Raw genomic sequence first — 23,446 nt, 5'->3', positions numbered from 1 at the left:
AAAAAAAAATTTTTATACTAATTTGCATTCTACAAAAAAATCATAGCCACACATTTTCGTAGACCCAAAAATGTTCTTAGACCCTAGGCACAGTCCCTATAGTGCCTATACGCTAATACTGGAGGCAAACGCATGCATGTGCAAAGTCAATCTGCGTTCGATATTTATTCGTTTAGATACGTGTTCAAATGTTTATGAAACGAATACGTCCGTCCGTTTTTTGCGTCCGATGTGTCAAAAAATAAAACGATTTGTTTTTAAAATCTTGGAGCGAATCCGTCGGACTCAGATCGAGACAGGTCGTATCGTGTTTGTAGGTTTGTATCTAATTTAGGACGCGTCGCGCGCAATTGCTGCGGCCTAGCGATATAATGGAAATTATTGTGTTCGCTGTGAGCAATAAACAGGACGTAGTGACGATCGTGTTTTTCGCATGCGTTTCACGAAACCTACAACGCGGATCCCTTTGTGCGCGCGCGTACGTGACTGCCGCTACACACACACACACGCATTCACACCGTACGCGCACGGCACGGACCATGACCGTGGTCCTGTGGCACTAATAAAATTTAATATGTACACATACAACTCGAGGTCTCATTAACATTTTTATTCGGCGAAAAATGTCGCATCAAAAACCGCACCGCTGCGGATAGCTATCGTCCCAGGATATTGAAATATTTCGTGAGACGCGGACGCACGCGTAAATCCCGAGTGCACCGCAATCATCATCATTCTAAACTCGTTTTTCGAAGACAGGCAAACATATATATATATTACGTGTTGGAGATGCTGATTAAAAAAAAAATAATAATAATAATAATAATAATAATAAAAATAAAATAATAACTTCAGATAAAACGGGGAACGTTTTTACGAATTCGTCTCACGTATTCGGACGACCAACGGGATCATCCCGTCGCAGTAGGTATACGTATTTGTATGTGTGTGTTATTATACAATATAGACACATGTGTACAAAGCATCATCGACCCGAGCGCAACGCTTATTAATTATCATCGTATTCGTCCGTCCACCGTTTTCAGCTTGAATAAAACCTCAGAAGCACAACGGAATATCACGTGCAGCAGTTCTCATTTCCCCTCTCGTGCCGTCACTCATTTCGACCCCTTTTTTTATATTTTATTTATTCCCTTATTTTTTTACAATAAAATAAAAGAAAAGATTTTAAAGCTTATGTATAGTGAAAATATATATATATATATCTTAACGTGAGTTCTCACCGATGATGGCGATTTATTTTTTCATAATTCCTGTATTTATATATGAATATTTTTGCATCGAGTAATTTTCTATCCACACACATACATGGTGAAAAAAATACGGTATCCGGTAAGATATTCCAATCTAATGTATCTTAATGCATAACATTTTACAACGCTTACGCTTTTCGAGGAAATCGTAACGAAAATGTGAATACGCAAATAACAGAAATGTACGACTAGACTACATAATAATGTGCAAAATACATATCAATTGATTAATATTGAATTTAGGGGGGACAAGTGGGCATGCTTGCCCTAAGCGTTTTTGATATAGGGGCGCTTTTAAGTTTATGAAAATTAAAAAAAGTCATGAACACACCTCGTAATTCCACCTACGTAAGGGTATTGTGTTTTTATTGTCTCTGAGCATCAGATTTCCTAGATCCAACACTGATAGGCTTTCACAAGCAGTATTTGAGGTTAGCCTTAAGACCATGTATATGATAAGGTCGTTATATGTTTCTACATGTTGTATTCGTATCAAACGATTAAAGTAGTTTAATATATATGCGCGATGAAATAAATAAAGGAATACCAGATTTTTAATAGCTCTCTTATTTTGGTGTTCTTATTTATCTTAATTGCACTAAATTTATATCGTGCATTTGAGTTCAACGAACAAAATATTTCCCTAAAAATAACTGTTATACTGTTTTTATCATAATAGCTTAAGATTATTAAGGCCATTAACATTAAGGCATATGGACTTGCCTAAAAATTAGAAAAAAAAAATAACGTGGTTCAGTTGTTTTTCAATTATTTCTGTACTTAGAATATTCAAGTAGGTCGTCCAGAAAATGTGCGATTCATGTTAACGGAAAAAAAAACGTTCTTGTTATTATGAAGTTTACCAGCGAGAGATGCAAATATCGTCATTTGCGGTGAGTATGGCTCATCATTTTTGTGCACTCCATAATATGAGCTAATGTATTTGTGTGTGTGTTAGCATTATTATATTTGCACCACATTTTCGTTTCTGTATCGCGACACCTAAGCTTTCGCACCACTGCTAATTGCCCGACAGTGTCTTTTGTTCTGAATCCTCGTATACCGCACAGCCTCCACACCCTTTCATTACAACTTATCCCGCCTATTCGTTTACGTGAGTTTGTGTGTCTGCGGACATGTGCCATACGTCTGTATACGTAAAAACACACACACACATATATGTGTGTATACGATATGTGTGTGTGTTCTTGACGACTTCGCCCTCCCGTTTTTACTTTCCACAACAGCAGTGACTGGGTTTGCGTATGCATTTATACGTTGCGTCGTTGTCATCGCCGCCACCGCCGATACACGCACACTGCGAACCGTGTAAAACACGCTATGAGCTTCAACCTCAGCCCGCCCCCTGGACCTTTTCGAAAACAGTTCTTTTGTGTAGTTACCGACGACAACACCCCTTTCATTTGTGACGATGGGATTATCGGCCGAGACCAGAAAACATTCTCTTCGTCACTGTGCGAAAAAAAGAACGCCCCACGTGCCTTGTTAAGAACATGGAATTAACATATATATTCATTATGTTGCGAGAAGGGCATGTGTCTACAATAAGATCGATGAATGGATTATTTTTAAATCTTTCTGCTAGTAAGAAACATCGGTCGACATAATTATATTTTTTTCGCCAAAATTGAACTTTGACTGAGCTTATAATTGTATTTACAACAGTATTTATAGCGTTCAACTAGTGATCAGTAAAAGAAAAATGCGCTTTTAAAAGACGGAGTCAACATGATTTCGTCGTATAAAAAATGATTGTGTCAAGTTAGTCAAGGTGAAGTCACGGCTAGTTTTATTTTGTTATAAGTGCAAGTATACGTATATTATACTTGTGCAATCGTTATACCAACGAATAAAAACCAAAGTCGATGCAGCTCACACTTCTCTACCCACACTGTACATTTCCCGGTTTGTAAACTTGGATTCTAATATACTATTTTTCATATAATGATTTATCCGTAGTATATATATATATATATATATATATGTATGCAGATTATATTAATTTATAATGTGTGTGGTTAATGCACTACTCGACTGCAATAATGGCTCTAAAATACTTTTCACTGTCAGATTTAGGTTTCTGTATTATAAAATAGTTTACACGTTCATATAGAATATACTAATCATATTAACCTATCGAATGCACCCATATCAGTCTGTACTTCTTACTTTTTTTCCCTTAAACTTGTTATATTAAAAAAAAACCTATGTCAAAAAATTGCTTTAAAATAGAAGCATTATATTGCAATTTCCGATTAAACAATTAATATAATAAAGATTTTAAGTTAATACGTAAAATACATACGAGTATCTACTTAACATTAATAGATTTATATTATACATTAATATTTTTTTGTTGTTTTCTGTTTCAGTAGATAAAATCTAATTAAATATGGTTTATATAATTTTAAAATTAAATAATCACTGTATAGTTACACTACTGCTCGTATGAATAAATCTCTAATACATGTTATTATATTTCCAACAAAATAATTCATAGATATCGTGCTAAAATTAAAGAAAACATAATAACAACAATCAATTTTTTTTTTAAAAAAATAATTCTGCTGCGAAGAAACGTTAAATATTATATTTTATGGAAATATCAAGACCTAAGGTTTTCGCTCAAACAGAATGAGATTTAATATTTCTTATTTCGGATAATAATTTAAAATCAAATTTATTGTACATTGCGGTGTTAAACGCGCAAAAGTAAATACAATTCCATAGTTTGTACATCAGATCAAAAATATATTACGTATATATTTATGTATACTATAGAAAGTAAGTACAACGCAGACGGAGCCTGCGAACTTTACACGTCTGGAAATGTAAAACCTTTGGAGACGATGGTTGCTAAAAATATTTTTGAACTTTACCGCTCGTTGAAAAATACATAAATTTCGAACAATACATTGTTATTTATTACGCGTTACCGTATAAGCTCTTGGTGGATTATGGTTGTTTTTTCTTTTTCCGTAAATGCGGGACTTTGTAATAATAATAATAATAATAATAATAATAATAGTAATAGAAATAATCATAATAATAATAATAATAATAATAATAAAAGGAAGAAAACTTTATTTTACCATATATATATTTATGTGTGTTTGTGTGTATGTGTGTGTGTGTGTGTGTGTGTGAGAGCTATATAAGCCGCTTGTTGTATAGAGTCATACACGTGTTGAAAAAAGATAAAAGCAGACAGACGGTTTTTGAAAATACGATTTGTAATGGTAAAAAATTACTTGACGATCCCGAAAAAGACGCATTTCGCGTAATATAGTTGTTATTCAAAGCTCAGCGTTTATTTATTGCCTCCATCAAATTCATGTTGGCTTTAATTAAATTCATAAGTAACACTTTGCAAATATCTCACAGCAGGGTAGGTGCATTACATGATTTTTCATAGAATATAATATAAAAGCCTCGGATCGAAAGTACAAAATTATGCTGCAGCATTACACATACAATGTTGCATAATATCGATAGTTCTGATCGGAATGTACAATTTTACTTGCACGATTTTTGTTTATACGGTGCTGCAGATATAAAATTTCACCTTAAGACGAAATATTGCAATCTTCATCTGTCGCATGGACACGGTAAATTATTACTACAAAGATGAAGTACACGATAATACTCATGCATAACACGTTACACCAACTGTCGTGGTGTAATATTAGTAATAATGATCTTATTAAGACATATACCTTAAAATGATAAGACACGATTTTGTGTTGAATAATTTAACTATCAAATTGTTTGCACAATGATAAAATAAAAATTGTATAAAAAAAACAGCTGCATCAATAATGGTATAATCACGCTAACATTTCTAACGTAATGTGGTAATTTGGACTTGTACTAAAAATCACAAAGGTCAATAATTAAATCGTAGACATTTCAATACAAAATTAAGAAATATTTCTAAGATTTAGTTCACATATAAATAATATCATGTACACTCCTATATATATTTATATATATATATATATATATATATATATTTTTTTTTAGAAGAAAATATACAATCTATATCTCATAGACATAATAAGTATATGTGCGATAGGGAGAGAAACAAATAGGGTGATACTTAAGTTTGAGGAAAGAAGCCACCCACTGATGACACTTTCATCTTGATTTAGATTTAATTAAATGCGAGTTTAGTTATATGTTATTAATTATATAATATATTATATATTATATATTTAGTTATAACTTATACGTAGTTATTTAAAGTAATAAATCTCTACACCATCATATATATATATATGATTAAGAATATTATTATGAGAACATTTTACTATTATTGCACTAAGTTAATTGCATAATAAATTCGCTCGTTATACAAAATCCTCAAGAAAAACATTAAGTCAAAAATGTAAATGCAAGCATTTATAACATTGCAATATATTTAGGATAAGATTTATCATGTACCATGTACAGTCACTATTATTTATTTATATATCACAATTTTCTTCGTATATACTCGTTGTTCCGTATATTGCTCACTCTCGCAACAATATGTCAAAAAAAAAAAAAAAAAAAGTAAAAAAGAAAAGAAAAAACAGAGCTCATAAAATATACTTGGTGAAATTTATAAATACGAGGGCCTTTTTTTTTAATTTTAATTTTTCCTACCCCCAAAAGGTCGTATAACCCCCGGTATAATAGGGGTAGAATATTTTTATTTTTTGTAAGCAAGTCTTCCTCCGAAAGTCGTTATATCATCCGCTCGTCGTATTCACGTCTAATTACACACAGACGATCAATATTTCGCAAACGACGGCGTTTGATAACGTTTTCGGCGTAGCTTTAGTCGAGGAAAAAAACATATGCAAAGTCACAAGCGACAGGGATTTAGCACGTCATTATCACACGCGGAGCGAAAATAATATTATGATATAGTGAGCGATTGCCGTGTACGAGAACCAACGTTGAATCAATGGAAAATCATATGGATATCAAACGGTAGTGTCGCGCCTGCATGCTGCGAATAATATAATAATGTAATTACGGATATGTCACGATTATATGTGATAATGATATTCCTGTTGATGTTTTTCACCACACATCCCTATGTTTCCTCGTCGATACTTTGCGTTGTAAGGCTATAAACGCGATCTATGAGTTTACAGTGGTCAGTGAACCGACGAGAGCGAATGACCGATGGTGAGCGGGTGGTATACGAGTAAGTGGTATAGGCATGAGTACTTTTGGAATGGGAATATACGGGTAAAGGACTATTTTTGAAAAAGCTCAGAAAAACGCAGACATGATAAATCGACGAAGGATCGTCATAGAAAATCCTACGGAAAAATCACTTTTGGCAAAAACTCAATTTTCGCGGTATTTATGGTGTCACGTGAAATATATAAATAATATTTTTTTCTTCCTGCAATCTCTTGGGGAAAGTCGAACTAAAATAATTTATTTCAAAATTGCTTAATAAGTAATCTAATTTTATTCGCAGCAAACCATCATTATCCGATGATATTGTAGTCTTCGGAAAAATAATAATATCATAAACGTTAATGAAATAAAAATTTAAACAAAACCGAGATTTAATTTGAGGAACATTTACATTAAATTATATATACGTTAGTAGTTTCACGTCTTTATTAAAATCTTGTAAAACAAAAAAAATTGCTTATCACCTTCGATATCACAGAAAAATAATTGTATCAAGATCAAACAATTCATTTTTCAGTATTCAGTGATCTGTTATGTTTATGTCTCCTTATACTTTATATTTATATTATTTAAATTCTAAAATTAATAATTTATTTTTTAAACATAATAATTGCAAATTTATTTATAAAATTTGAAATTTCTTATATTCAATGGCATTTCCAGTAAACCTAACATTTTAATTAAAAATACGGTCATTGTTAAAATTCAGAATTTTAAAATATTTGAAACTTTATAGAAAAAATATGTACATACTTCAATATTCGACCTTCTTCCTTACTATATTTGTATGTTCAATGTTGACTAAATTATCGGATTATAGGTCGTAGAAAGAAAAATATCTTCCAAACATAAATGTTTTTAAAATTAAACTTTCATACCCTAAACCCTACATACAAACTAAGTGTATTCAAATTTTGAAAATATAAGCCTATATCAAAAACAGGTAAACAATTTTATAGTGCTAGTTTTATAAAAAAAAAAACCATGTATTCGATTTTATTAAAATTTTATCGTCTATATAAATACCTAATTTTGTATTCATAGTACCAATAGCACCAATGAAGAACAATAGCAGAACGTATTTTATGTTAAATTGAATATCCAGAGAGCATAAGATAATTAATATTTAAATGACTAAATATAAAGTTCAAAAGACGGAAAACAGAAATTTCCAAAATCATTGCAAAGGAATGCAAGTTTTGCACAAGTCGAGCGTGTAATGCATTTCGAGGCCTTTTAAAATGTTTAAAATATTCAAAAGGAACTGCGTGGCGCAGCGGTGACGACGATAAGAACTCGAGAAAAGCCGACTTATCGTGTTTTTTTTAAGACTTCCTTCAAATGTATACTCATTCTCTCTTTCTCATTCTCTCTCTCTCTCTCTTTCTTACTCTTCTATAGTTTCTCTAACAGCATATCTGTTTCTCCTTCACTTCGTTTGTCCTTCTTCTTTTCCCCGACCCTGGCGTCTGTTATTTCTGTATCCCTCCGATAAAGGGTACAGATTATCTCCTTGAATACAGCCAACTATTGTCGAGGAGGTGCGATGGGATCGTCGGGAGTATTTCGCGCGTACACATATAAAGTTTTGATCCAAGTATAAACACCCCATATACTAGTAATTCGAAAAACCTTGATTTTTCCAACACCAATACGTGAGTATGTATGAACATGGCGATTCCGAACAATAATATATCAAACACTGTAACACAGTAGTAGTCTCCCGCTTCATCCTCTCGTAAAACATCACTCCGGGGCCGAAAAATGTTCATATTTATGGCTGGTTTCATAAAAACGCCTAGGGCTCAGAGGGCGGTGGCGACGGTGGCCAAAAACTTTTTCCCATTACACAAAACGAGGCTTTAAGTTTCATTCCTCCTCACTCTCTCTCTCTCTCACACACACACTCTCTCTCTAACACACTTTCCATCTATGTTATTTATTGAGTCCGGTGCAAACCGCTGTTCCAATTAAGGTGGATTAAACGGCCGCCAAAACTTGCAATGATACTTTTCAAACGACTGAAGTTTACAGAATTACTTTTTTTCTTTACGCACAGCAACAACGTTATTTAACGTTTTATTATATGTATAGATAGTATCCGCGAGAATTATTCAAAGCCGACTACCCGAAATTTTATTATGGAGACTGTTTAGGTATATTATTTTATATCATTGTCCACGGTAACAACGGTAAAGTTATGTTTAAGTTGTCGTAGATCATGCATCGTTATTAAAACGGTGTTATTTAGATATTGGAAATATTCAAGGTACAATTCAAATAATTAATAAAAAATTAAAAATCATAAAGACCAATGCCGGGTAATTGTTTTACTTTTATTTTGTACATTAAATATTGTATAAAATCAAGTTTTTAAAACTTCATGTTTAACCAAGACCCGTCATCATAAAAACCAATTTCTCAAAAATACTACTTCAAACAGAGATAACATATGTAGAGTATACTTGAATGAAAGCACTTTCACAGAGTTTGAATTTCAAATTTTAACTTACAATTCAAAATAGAAAATGAAAAAGTGACTTTTGTTTTTCTTCCGAAAATAAGGGAGAATATATTAAACATACGCACTGTCGACGAAAATAAAAATAAAATCATTTTCTTCGACAGATCAAATCTACGCCTTATTTGTAACTTATACTGCTGCTATAGCGTTGGGTTGAAAAGTTTTGTTGATTATAAAACAAACCACGACTTCAAGACGACGGTTCCTTTAACCGGATAAGAGCTGGCAGTGCATTAGTAGACTCGGCATGTTTACCTTACTAGAATATATATATATATATATATATATATATATATATATATATATATATGTATGTATATTAGGAAATTAAGTCCTGGCTAAAGTGGCACGTTTGTTTAGCAAAGTCTACTGTGCAAACCAAACCCAAATGGTTGGGGTCAAATATCGGACGAAATTAGAGGTGCTGGGATTTCTGGTGGTTTTTTTGAGAGTACGAGTGAGTGCATAACAGAGATGGAATGGAAAAGAGAGAAGAATATATATATGTGGAATACAAGCAGAAAATGGGTCTTTGCTCACTCTCTCTCTTTCGCCATGACGATCGAAATTCCCCGTCCGTTTACTCTGACCGTGGACCACCATACCACTTTGTAGTGTGACAGTATATGCAGCAGTGGATAGATGCCAAATGTGCAGAAAACCTTTTTCCGGGTGCATAATGTACAACACTGCAGAGGGGTAAAAAATAAATATATTGAATAAAAAAATTTATAAAAACCACTCCTTAACATCAAAACAAATAGGTTACATATATTTATTGTCCGATACTAATGTATATGAGTATTAATGGTTTTATCGGTGTAAAAATAATATCAAGAACTACAAAAATACTAGCCAATATATATATATATATATATATATATATCACGTTTTGTACATTACTTTTAACTATGTAATAATTTATTTCAAATACACTATTGGACGATACTAGGAAAATATTATGACTATGTTTGATTTAAATCAAATATATTTTATACGATTTTGAGTAAAACCATGTAAATGTATTAAACATTGTGAATTTTTGTGATGTGTGGCGCAATTTAATTTAATTTAAATAACTACCGATAAATAATAATCAATACCCCCACATTCAGGTATACGCATTTTAATATAATTATGTAGAGTTAATTCATTTGGATAGTGATAGATTCAATAAAAATAATTTCAATAAATACAATATATGAAACGTATAAAAAATGTGCATGTTAGCGTGATATGCACATGTGACTACAATTGTACAATGGTATCAAAATTTTACTTAAAATTTCTAGGAAGCAAATAAAAAATAATATAAACTTTTTTGCTTTTTTCAGCGTGGCACTTTTCAATAATTATTACTTAGTTACATTTATTTAAAACATCTATACTGCTGGTATTTATTTGAATACAATTAATACAAATAGTCGGAAGTAATAATCTTAACGGTTTGATTTATTTCAATAAGGAATCATTAACATAAACAAATACACTGAACGTATGATTATTCATTTATTTGAAATCAATATTTACTGGAACTTTATCTCCATTAATGTTAAATCAAAGCGAATTTATTTTAAAATCAAATAAAAATATTGTAAAATAATAAAATATCGTACGAGTATGATAACTATACAATAAACTTCTTACGCAATATAAAAACAAAATTAAGAAAACATTATTTACCTTTTCGATTAACTTCAATTTTATCTTCAAAATTGACTGTATGCAATCTGAAAAAAAATATATATTGGTTGGTTAATTAGATAAAATTATAATGGATTATCGTCAAATCAGTAAAATTTATGAAATCATTCATTTCTTTCTTCACAAAAATGTTAAATACGTTTGGTAATATGTTGAATTATGTTACTAAATTAATTTTGATAAACTGTATTTAAATAAGAAAATTATGAAGAACATTACCTAATAATGTAAATGTTAGTTAATAACTAAATGAAAGATAACAAGTTTAAAAATTGTAACTTTACTATAAAACGTAACAGTTAACTTTAATTTATAATACATTAACATCACTTCTTCGTGCAAAACAAAGCAGAAGTATCAAATAACGAAAATTATTGTGATCATTCAATTTTATGCTCGGAAAATCCTAAGCTACGTATAATTTATTACATCGACGATAAAATTTCTACATTCCATTGGTTTATAAATTCAATTTTATTCAAGTGAAAATGTTTAGCATTTATATTGATTTATATTTACATGACACTGGTAAAAACACAATAAACAAAATTTCCCATTTTTAACTTTCACCGCTGTTGTTTAAAAAGTAATTAGACCATTTTTATAATTATACAACCTTGGTGTAGATACGTTCTTTATTTATTTTATCTCCTGTACGGTATTCCGATAATGTATAAATCTTCAGTCTTACAACAATACACGCACCAGGTTTGAATTTCCAATTAAGTTACTTTACGATAAAAAAAAAAAAAAAACTGTACAATTTATTAGTCAATCCTCATAAATATCGTTAGGGTTTTGAATCAATACACCAAGTCCTATTTCGGGTGAATTATGGGCTTGAATTGAACTTTTACGGAGTTTGTACGTATGCGCGTTTCTTAATACATTTCATTTCAATTTTAACGTAAATTCAAATTAGCTTGTTATGATTGAAATCATTCGAAGGTATGCACTATGCGGTTCAAACTCATTAAAAACAGAGTATTAATTCTACGTTTTCGAGAACTGCAACGCATATAATGTATAAACTACGATTCAATTTATTATCATACAATTGTACTATACGAATATGCAATTTAATTATTCCCGAAGGATTTCTGATACGGTTGAAATATTTTTTAAAAATAAACCATATGTTATATATCGTACAAAAACGTGTAATCACATAATTCAATATGAGAAATTAATTTATTTCATAAATTGAAAAGTTCGATTTGGACATACGTCCAAAGCGTTTCATTCCAACTTCGATTTCCGACTGGCAAACGTAATTTGAGTAACTCTCTCGTGGTTCTTTATACCCTTAAAGTGGCGGCTACGATCAAGTTGTTTGATAATTGATTTAAAAATGTCATAGCGCAAAGGATAAGTTAATTTAGTGACAGACAATATCATCTTCTTTAAAGTTACAGCAACAGCAGCCATGTCCGAGATTATTATTTCATTGGTTTTTATCGAAAACGAGAGAGATCGCTTAGTGACAGTTATACGCCATGTATATAAGTATATAAATATTATACGTATACAGTTGCAACTCCGACGAGTTGGTGCATCAGTTTATTTTTAACGTTTTATTCGTACGTCTGTTTCCTGACTTCTCGGTCCCAGAGCAAAACGAATTAAAGTTTAATAAAAAAAATAAAAAAGGAGAGGAAGTCTGAAAACAAGCCGTTTTCCGCACAATAAAATACGTATGGAATCACAATTGGAAGCGATGGAGAGAGTGGTGTGAAGTGGTGGACGAATATGAGACGAATGAAAACCAACATCTGAAAACGACTAAATATAATAGTAATAATAAGTTCACAGCTAAAATTCCAAATAATTCGCATAAAACCACAAAGTACCTAGTAAAAAATGTATAATGAACTTTCGAATTCCCCTGTAGAATATTTCGCAAGTGTTGCTTTTTGTGTTTTTGTGTTTTCTCACCCGTTTTACCGAATTGTATTTTTACAAATTTGATATGCTCGATTAAGACGATCATAATGACCCTATTTCCAGAAAATTTATCGGATGAAAATCATTCAAATATATTTACCTACAAAAAAATTATTTTTTTTTCTTTTCAAGTAGATTAAATTAAAAAAAAGTTAAATCGATGTTGGTGAACTGCAGGGGAAAGTTAGGCGAGGCTGTATACAAAATTACAGTATCATTTTTAGAACGATAATTAAAACTATATCTATACATTTTGTTCGACCACTTATATCACTTAAATGCGATCCCGACTTTGCAACCGTCATAAGTATGGTATGAGTCAGTGGTTCTCAACCGGTGTGCCGCGGCACACTACAGTGCCGCGAGATCGACTAGATGTGCCATGAAAAATACCTGATATTTGAAAATACTGATTGATAAAACTATGACAGTTAAATGTCAATTGTGCAGATAATACGATACATATTTAGATAAACTGTACACTTTTAACCCAACTGGATATATTAGCGCGTAACCAAAGTTTTTGTTGTCAAGTGCACGAGTGTGCCACGAAAACTTGTGATGTAAATGGTGTACCGTGAACAAAAAAAGGTTGAGAACCACTGGTATAGGTATTTGCACAGAAACACTCATTTGAAAAATAATACAAATAATGGAGTATTTGTTTTTTTTTATGATTATTATTATTATATTTTGTAGAATAAAAGAATACCATTTGAAATGTATCACTACGGGTGTTTTACCAGTCATCGTCAGAATCGATCAACTGTATAATATACTGCGACCCAAGAGGCATCGATATACGAAGATTTAGTGCTGAGTCGAAGCAACAGAGGGCAAAAACAACGACTTTCGAGACCGTAAAATCGAATGTGAGCTTTGTCGAATAATTTTTGCAAGTGCGATGACAATAATAATAATAATAATAATAATAATGCGTTACAAATAAAACGATATGATCAAGTATATATTATCTTAATAGCGATACAATGGCGATGCCGTAGTACGCTCAAGCAATGGGCTGCGATATCGTGTTATTAAATTTGAACGACATGTACCTATTGCAGCAGCCACTGCATGGGCATAAAACATTATACACGGTAACGATGTAATAACAATATACTCGTACACTAGTGAACAACCGAAAATAATGAAATTGAATTTCTTGCGTTCGGAACGATACGTATTATCTTGTAATCAAATAATTATAACAGGCCGGGAAAATTATTTCCCGTTTGTTTGGTGCCATTCGTGCGTGCGTTATAGGTATATGGTAACGTGCCATGTTAATTTGTTTATTTAACCAGTTAATTGACTATTTATCGTATGCCCAAGTGTGTGTGTGTGTGTGTGTGAATGCGTGTCTTAATTTGATTTATAATCGAATAAGAATCAACAGAAGCAGTAGTTGTTATTTAACATATCATGTATGTGCACCATACACACGGAAGAGGTTGAAACAGCGATAAATAAAAGTGAAATTAACCAGTTTTCATTTATTTTATTGTCACGGTTAGACATAAATCTTGATTATTAAAGCTATTAATTTTACGGTGTAGTTGACAACATTATATAAATACACACACACACACACGCACATAACCACTAGTATAAATATATATATATATATATATTTATATATGAATTTGGATAATCCACGAGAGACACGTATTTGCAATTGGATATCTAGTAGATACGAGTCACAACCATTAATCATTTTAAAATTACTTTTTCACAAAACAATTTCAAACTTGTTTGAAATGTTAACTTTGTTTCTATATAAATGACGCGCGCATACACACAAAAACACAAGCACATACTTTACCCATTGCCCAGACTAATTATAAAATACAAAAAATAAATTCAAAAAAAATCACCGACTTTTTTTAAAATATTCCAAAGTTTTGGATTACGTATAATTGATATATACATATCAATATGTATATGTGAATATTTATAAACCTAAGCCCTATGTTGCATTTTTACAAGCCCGAGAATACACTGATAAAAAATAAGTACGTCAAATAAATAAAATATGTGTACAATCCGTTAAAATTATGATACAGTAATTTTATAATATTCAATTAAAAATTAATTTCAATTGATGCGGCTGCCTTCATTTCAAATATTACTTATATTCACAAATTGATCAGTATAAAATGGATAATATTGTGTAAACGCATTAAAATCCATTCAACTTTTGATTTTGAAATATCTGTTTATTCGTCGACATACGCCTTCATAAAATTAGTAATACTAATAATTCCTGTATTTTATCTACGTAATTATACTAAGTATAATGAAATATCATTCAAGTAACTTATTTTTAAGGGATAAGATGATTTATTATTTTAGAGAGATCATTTAAAATATCTTTAATATACAAAAAAAAAAGAATTACTCCCAATTTAGTTAAATGTTTAATTATTGTCATATGTCGATTTGATATTACACATTAAATGACTTACTTAAAATAATCTATTATATAGAGAAAATTTTTTCACAACATTATAAGTGTAGTATACGTAATATATATAAGTATATTTCACAATACTACACAACACTTGTTTTTTTCGTATTATGAATTTGGAAAAAATATTTTCTTTAACAAGAATCATTTTTAATAATCGATTCAATTATTTATGGATTATTATCATTATATTTTTTTAAGTTATTAATTTATTAAAAATAATCATATTTTTCTAATAACATCACATTCCTGTCAAGTAAAATGTTAAGTGAAACAAGGATTGTTTTGGTATTATTATATTGTTTTTTGTATCTATGTACACGATTTCGACCAGAAGAATTGCTTTGGTCATCAGAATCATAAGAGATTTACAATAGGATATTTTATCTTATTTATACATTATTGTAGATTGTATTAAGAATAACTCAACAGTTTTCCTATTACCTGTGAAAAACTGACAAAAAATTATAAAAACATATAACTTAACGTTATAACACTTTTCGACAGAATTGCATTTTTGTTTTTAAAGTTACTCAAAAAATAATAACCATAGAAACTTAAAATTTTTATTAAATAATATTGCCATTTTCTTTTTTTAAAGATTTTAATGATTTTTAAAATATTCATTTGAGTAAACTATAGAAAATTAAAATGTTTATGTTTTTTTTTCGAAAATATCTATAAAATTATCTTTGAAAAATTGTATTTTTTAGTGACAAAATTTATATTTAAGTTTTTATACATCACTATTATTGATTAATGAAAATAAATTAAACTTTATTGCAAAAAAAATTTATGAATGCTTGAATATTACATTCTGAGAAGAAAACTAATATCACTTCAATAGTCCGCTGTTGAGAAGTTATCTCCTCTTTTATCATTTTAAATAAAATCTACAAAAAAATATTTCACTGTATAAACACATTATCTAATTATTATAAGTATATTAGACAATACAACTGGAAAGTACATTAAACCACCAAATACGTTATTAATAAGTTAATATAACAAGAAACTCCCACAATTACGTGGGTAGGACTATAAATAATAATTTAAATAATGAAGTAAAGAGTCTAATAAAAAGTTTATATGAAAGTCAATCTAATAATACCAATGATAAAATTAATATAAATCAAATTTTTTTTTTTTTTTTTTTTTTTTTTAAATGCGATCTACGATCTATACCACGTGGCACAATAAGTAGATGTGAATGAGATTAGTATATATACAGATAGTTAAAAAAAAATACATCGTATCCTTAATAAAATTTGTACATAACACGTGAAAAATTTTGAGAAAAGCAGCCACCCATTAGTAACACTTTAATTTGCCTTAAATTTTTTTATATTATTTTTTTTTTTTTTTTTTTTTTATATTTTCAGTTTTTTCAATTAATATTTATATTAATATTAGGCAACAATAGATCACGACACCATTAAATCATAACCATAATAAAACCATAAATCAAATAAAAAAAAAAAGCAATCAATAAAATTGTTACTGAATTGATGAAAACGTGTGTGTTAATAAAACTATAAAAATGTTTATGTTTTAATATAATATTTTATCCATATTGTAACGCTGATGTTAATTTTATTATTAAAATATCTAAAACTATATTAGGTTTTAGATATCATATTTTAATTGTAAAGGTATTTTATTAAACAACACACTATAATACCCTTAACCTTTGTTTAGGTACTAGATACGAGCTACAGCTCAGTTGGTACACGTATCAGCTATTATTTATATAATTTATTTTATTAGGTTGTTATTGATTTAGCTGAAATATACAAATAAATAAATTATTGCAAAGAGCGTTAAATTACTGATCGGCATGAATATGAATAGTAAATTAATCGCTTAACTGGGATAGTTTTGAGTTTATTTAACGGCAATTTAATGTATTTTAATGTATCTTAAAACTCATTATTATTTTCGCGTTAGTTATATTATATCATTATCTTAAACTCGAGTCGTTTGGAATATTAAATGGACCGAAAGACACGCCGTCGTATATTCCCGAGAACACGTCGACTTGAAAACCAAAATGATAAGAAATAATCAACGCAACTTCAGTTACTCTAGTCGTTGTACACCACGCCCAGTGTTTACACGAAATGTTCACGTTGGTGGAAAAAATAATAACACGCACGAGCATGATGTAGCAACATATTAGTGTAGGGAAAACATTGCCTATGATTAGCCGATCGAAGTTTCGGTACAGTTTCTCGAAACACGGCTTTTTCCGCCACCAATTTAGTAAATTACATAACGTTAATTAATTTTGGCTACCTAATTCGGGTCGGTTGTTGGTAAGAAAAGCGTATAGTTTGACTTGAGTTCGGAACGTGTTCAAAAGAAAACGGTTTTAGGGTTAATTAGCCCAATTTGAATCATGTACCTACTAAAACGGTACAATATTAGCACTCACCTATTATGTTTCGAGTGAATATTATTTCGTGTATAAAAAAATTGATAAGTGAACTAGCAGGTGCGAGAATGCCAAGAATATATGCTTTTCGGCCGAGTGGTTGTTTTCAGCAAGATTTTAGAACGAATGAAATGTAATTCTTTAATTTGATAACCACTTGATGTCGTTCTACTACGTTTAAATACATTGCGTTTAACCAATAACTATTCAGTGATATGGCTGTCATCCGTTTTCGATGAATTAATAAACTAAGCAACAGAATAGTGTTTGTAACACGATCCCTGTTTATACTATGGTATACGTGCATATGTATACAGTATGTGTTCCAAAACTCGATGTACAATATTTAATAAATGTTTCAACTGCACGTACCCCTGACAACGTTTTTTTTAACAGTCGTCCAATCTAACTGGTACGACAATAGTGGGACAAAATAAATACTTGATATGGTTACTGCAACAGGCAGAAATAGGTAGTAGTAGACTTTAAAATATAAAATCCAAGTGGAAGAGATTAACGTCAGTCTATTCGGGATCGATGGCGATTACCTCTGCTTTACCTCTGACAGTTTAGTATGCACGATAATTATATAAAAATTAAAATTATTATTTTATCTGTATAAAGTCAATTGCAATTCCTTCCCTGCCCATTTTTATAGCCGTGCAATAGTGCTCTGCACGGTCCGTAATTTTAGGGGCCGGACCGGACTGAAAATGTTAAAAAAGGACCGAAGTCGGACCGAACAGATTGCTACATTTAATTTTAGACCGGACCGGACTGCAAATTTAAAATAATTTATTGGAGTGGACCGAGACCGGATCGCCGGTCCTAACTAATACATTTCGGACTGTTAAAGCTTATGGACCAGACTGAACCGGACCGCGGACCTATTTTTTTTCTACCATACAAGACCCCAAGTATAAAATAATATGATAGAGCGGATAAACGATCCAAATTAAAAAAAATATTGCACCATGAAAATAGACTATAGTAAATTTATATTTTATTATAGGTATATTAGGTATACGTATATATACTACACTATACTATACTCGTGTTTATCTCATTAAGTATAAATTATTTTTACAAAGAATTTTACGTGGAAATATCGAACTACTTGCTATCTGGCCTGGCTAATCGACTATTTTCCAAGTATTACATACAAGTTTTATCGACAAGAATGGATAGAAATTAGAAGTGCACATTTCATTTCCAATCTTCGTTTTCCCAAAATAATGTACAGATTAACTATAATTAATATAAATCAAGATCATAATGTACCAGTATTTAATTGGCAGTTGTATACATTAATATATATCGACAGCGCGGCGCGGCGTGGCACTTCCACAATATTTTACGTTACCCGCACCATAACGAGAATAATATTTAAAATATATATAATATAATAATAATATAAATTTTTCTTGAAAATATGGTCGACAATAAATTATTAAAAGCTAATAGGTACCACGAACAGATTTCAGATATATACAATATACATGATAGTACATACAATTTATATAAAACAACGGTGCTGGGGTAAAATATTGATCCCATGGGCCATAATGATAATATTCGTGTTATTAATTCTATAAATAATGTCTTTAACATTATAAATCATTGTTCAATAGATATTAGATTTGAAACAAGCCGTAATATTAGCCGTACATTTTAAATTAATCGGAATCGATTGGTCCGGACAGGACAGGACTGATCTGATTATATTTTAGGAACCGAACCAATTATTATTGTTTAAACTAGGACCGGGCCAAAATCATTCGAAAAAATATTGATTCGAACCGAACCGATCCTTCACCTATATTTGTACAATAAGACCGGACCAGACCGGACCGTGCAGAACACTACCGTGTAACCAATCAGATCAAATGCGTTACATAAATATCGTCGATGGAATCAGAGAGGGTAATTGTACTACAGAGATTAATTTATATTATACAGTTGTAAAAATAATACACGAATCGTAATAATCATAATAATATCAATAAATCGGAATTGTGTCGAATTTCGAATTAATAAAAAAAATATTGATCACTAAAACGGCAACGAGTTTTTGTTACTGAATATTCCAATTGCATTGAAATAAGAGTATAGATAAATGTTAACTAGTTAATGTAAATAGAAAAATGTTAACTTTCGATTAATATTATGTTAAGTATCTGATAGTTCGTTCTAATCCTACCAATAATACGTCGTAGTGAAAATTATTGTTTTATTAAAATTCATACGACATCTATAGCAAACAAAAATTATACCAAAATTACATCAGTTGATAATAAAAAAAAAATTAATAAAAAAAAAAAAAAAACGAATACGAATAATGGACAGTAACAAGTGATGTTTCAAACGGCTGTTAATATTACTGCAGAATATATTTCACCCGAGAGATAAATAATTTAAATTCCTCGCCTTCGAGCAGTGTCCGTGAGTTCAAAACTCTGTAGACACAGTAACGAGAAAAACATCGTCCGAATCCAATCTAATCTAACTACGGACGACCAGCGATTCGCACGACGACGGCGGTACTACTGGGAACGGCAGTGCGCATCGGATCGAACAATGCGGAAAGTCCGATTAATTGTTTTATTCCCTTCGAGAAGGAGTTACATGCGACGATCGGGATGATGCTCTAAATCTTTGTAGGATCTCGTTTGGCGACAACGGTGGCTGCATGCAATCCAATCGGTTACTCCTCAAATCAATATTTATATATACGTATTCGAACGAACTACGCGGTGATGAACTTTCCAAAGTCTTCTGACCCCCTGCCCGTGCCCAGGCGACGATGCTATCGTGGTAGGATCGGTCGACCACCCGGGTCTACACCTACACCGTTGTCCCTCGCCGGAGCTCCGGTGCAGTTTGTTTAGCATCGTCGGCCTATGTTTCACCGCGTATCCATTCCCGCGCGCGCGTTGTCTCTTGTTGGCCCGTCCGCTTTAAATAATTAATGGACCTCAGCGCGACTACGCCGAAAACGTTTTGCGGGCGCGAGCTGCGGTTCGAATTTTTACCTTTTTGCGAGCATCGCGCTACCACCGTCGTCATCGTCATGACATCAACCCCGCACCTCCCGTTTCCTCGGTGAACAACCGGAGGGTCGTAGAATGTGTAATTAAACATTACTGCAGCTTTCGCGGTACAGTTCCGACAATTAATGCTAGTCATGCTATACATAATGGTAAGCGCGCGCATAACCATTGTTACCACTCTGCTGTACTAACCATACGTCGTGTACACGGTGTGCGTGCGTGTACAACAACGGCGACGAAAACCACGATTTGTTAGCAACCCTACTCCGTTACCCGGCATAAACTTACCACGCGCGCACGTATCGCGACAATAATTTACTCGGCAGTGGTTTAAAATTGCACGTGCCATCAATTAGAACAACCCCCGCGAGAGTCTCCGAGAGAGTGCCTGCCGCGTCATTGTGCATACTATGTAGTAACTGCGCCTGGAAATGATTACCTTTCCGCCCGCGTAACGATTTCGCGTCGTACGTTCCGCGCATCCGTCATTTCAGCGTCACGTTCAACGTGCGGTCTAATGCTTGTGGTTTTTGAACCACATCTGTTACCGGAATCGTTTTTGAACAATCATCCGACTTTGGGTTCGTTTGGCTTTACGATTGTGCTGAAGTCGACCGTAATGTCAATGAAACACGTTTAATGTTCAACACGGTTAAGAAGAAAAACAAATTACTATCCAAATCTCAGGGTAAGAAGTGTCGGTCGAATCAAGTAGATCAAATTCTCTGCCCACACCCCATTTTCAAAAATAAATCGCTAAATGATTCTCGTAAAGCCGGACATAAAAATATGTATTGTATAGATAATGTATAACATAATGATTATGTTTATGTAGTTTATTTATGCTCGACCGAACTCCCTGAATTAGTTAATATCTAAAAGCAATATATATATATGTATGTATATAATATAGAAATAATTTGAAGAAAATACACGATACGGACTCAAACAACGAACGTTCAGCGTAATCATATCACAGGGGATGTTGTACAGAGAACGCGCTTGTTTTTTGCCCACTTCTGTTTTCTCTCGTTTCGAACGAACCGTCAGAGTTGCATGTGACTCGTACATCAAAATACGTGCCACCCGCCATAGCTTACAGTCTTTTTTTAATGCACATATAGCATACGACGTCGTATATATGTATATGGGCATGCTCTGTATACGTGTATAGCTGTTATGCAAGCTGTTTTATTTTCTGAGTAAAAAATAAAATAAAATAAAATCTGCAAGACCGCTCTCCTCGCGACGCCATATTTCAAATATGTCGTATACACGTGGATACTCCAGTATAACGTGCACGTATACACACGCGCACGTACGGGCCTACGCGTACTATATACGTATACACAATAATAACATAACACTAATACACGCTAATACAAGTGAACGGGGAAAAATTCTTTTCTCATGCGAGTCAACACGTTTTCGTTTATTTCAAAGTCATCCAACTTTGATCGTTACATGAGGGAAAAAAAATTCTTTCAACAAAACGACGATGATATCCTACAATATTTGTTTGTATATGTGATTGACGATTCTTAACACTCAATCATTCAACCCTTTACTCTCAGGTTCACTGCATCCGAAATTGCCGGTTCCGCCTAGAATTCGAACGAATATATGGTACACAGACACCCCCGGTTGGTTTTGTTCGTAGAACTCGCGTGCGTCTAAAGCTCATTAGAACTCCGCACACTTGTTCGCTCGCTGCTCACTCTCCAATCGATAAACTGCGACACAGATAGCGTAGTATTGTCGTCGTGACTATAATGTAATATGCACACACCCATATGAAGTTTTCCACAAAAGAACGAGCGTTGTCCATCCGAAAGAGTAATCTCTTAAACTACGATTACGCGAGACACGATCCTTTGTCCTCGTCATTACAACCCTCCTTTTTTTAACACATCATTTGCACTTCTAGTCTTTTCGGAGGGTTCTTGTGCTTGCATACACACCCTCATACACACACACAGACACACACATACACACACAAACGCTATAAACTTACGCGCGCGCACGCACACGTGCACTTTCAACAGAGTTTTCGCCACTTTTCTATTGCAGGCTCACTTGTGTTGCTGCATCCATTATCGATGTCTCTAAGACACAGAACTAACAACTGTTCGACTATCTTAACATCCGTGCATTGTGTATCTATATAAAGATTTATTTTTTACGACGTAGGAAAAAATAATCCATATATATATATACATAGAAATTATATTCAAATATTTAATTAATCTTTATACTTAATTTAAAAAAAAATTGGAACAATTCGAAAATTAACCAAACCATTCTCAAGTGGCATCAATAAATTGCAATATTTTTTTTATATACGTGACAAAAATAGTTTCATACACAATTATACAGTTATTCTTTTTTTATATCGTATCACTATTGCACTTGTTTGGTAATCGTTTATTTTTATCATAATAATATTTATTATACATACATACATACATACATATATATATATATATATATTATCATAGGCGTGTTTACGGCTATGGCCACTCTGGCCATGGCCAGACCTGCAAAATTTAGTTCCGTTTTAAATGTATGGTTAAATCATTAAAAATAATGACTAAAAAGTAAAAAGAATGATTAAATAGAACAGAATTAAATAATAAATATTTTCACATAATATATTATTTATATAATATGTTTGTGACAAAAACTAATCAATAATATTTATTATCTAATATCCATAGCTATAAGTACCTGTGTAGTTGAATGTTACATTATAGATCTTTTATTTTTTTTTGAAGGAAATTAGTATATTATTTACTAGCAATAGCTACTATAGTAGCTAAAATTACT

The 23,446-nt window shown here is 31.8% G+C and overlaps 1 protein-coding gene across 2 annotated transcripts in view; it reads right to left on the bottom strand.

Moving 5' to 3' along the window:
- LOC112684558 (semaphorin-2A) overlaps window positions 1-23,446 on the bottom strand; it is a 478,554-nt gene that overhangs the window by 328,369 nt on the left and 126,739 nt on the right. For both annotated transcript variants that reach the window (XM_025556135.1, XM_025556136.1), the window contains one exon: window positions 10,702-10,748. The gene's annotated coding sequence lies outside the window, so the exon portion shown is untranslated. The remainder of the gene's footprint in view (window positions 1-10,701; window positions 10,749-23,446) is intronic.

This window comes from Sipha flava, unplaced genomic scaffold (assembly GCF_003268045.1).
Source record: "Sipha flava isolate LNK unplaced genomic scaffold, YSA_version1 252_pilon_pilon, whole genome shotgun sequence".
Taxonomy (NCBI): domain Eukaryota; kingdom Metazoa; phylum Arthropoda; class Insecta; order Hemiptera; family Aphididae; genus Sipha; species Sipha flava.
This window is presented reverse-complemented; position numbering and strand designations above follow the sequence as displayed.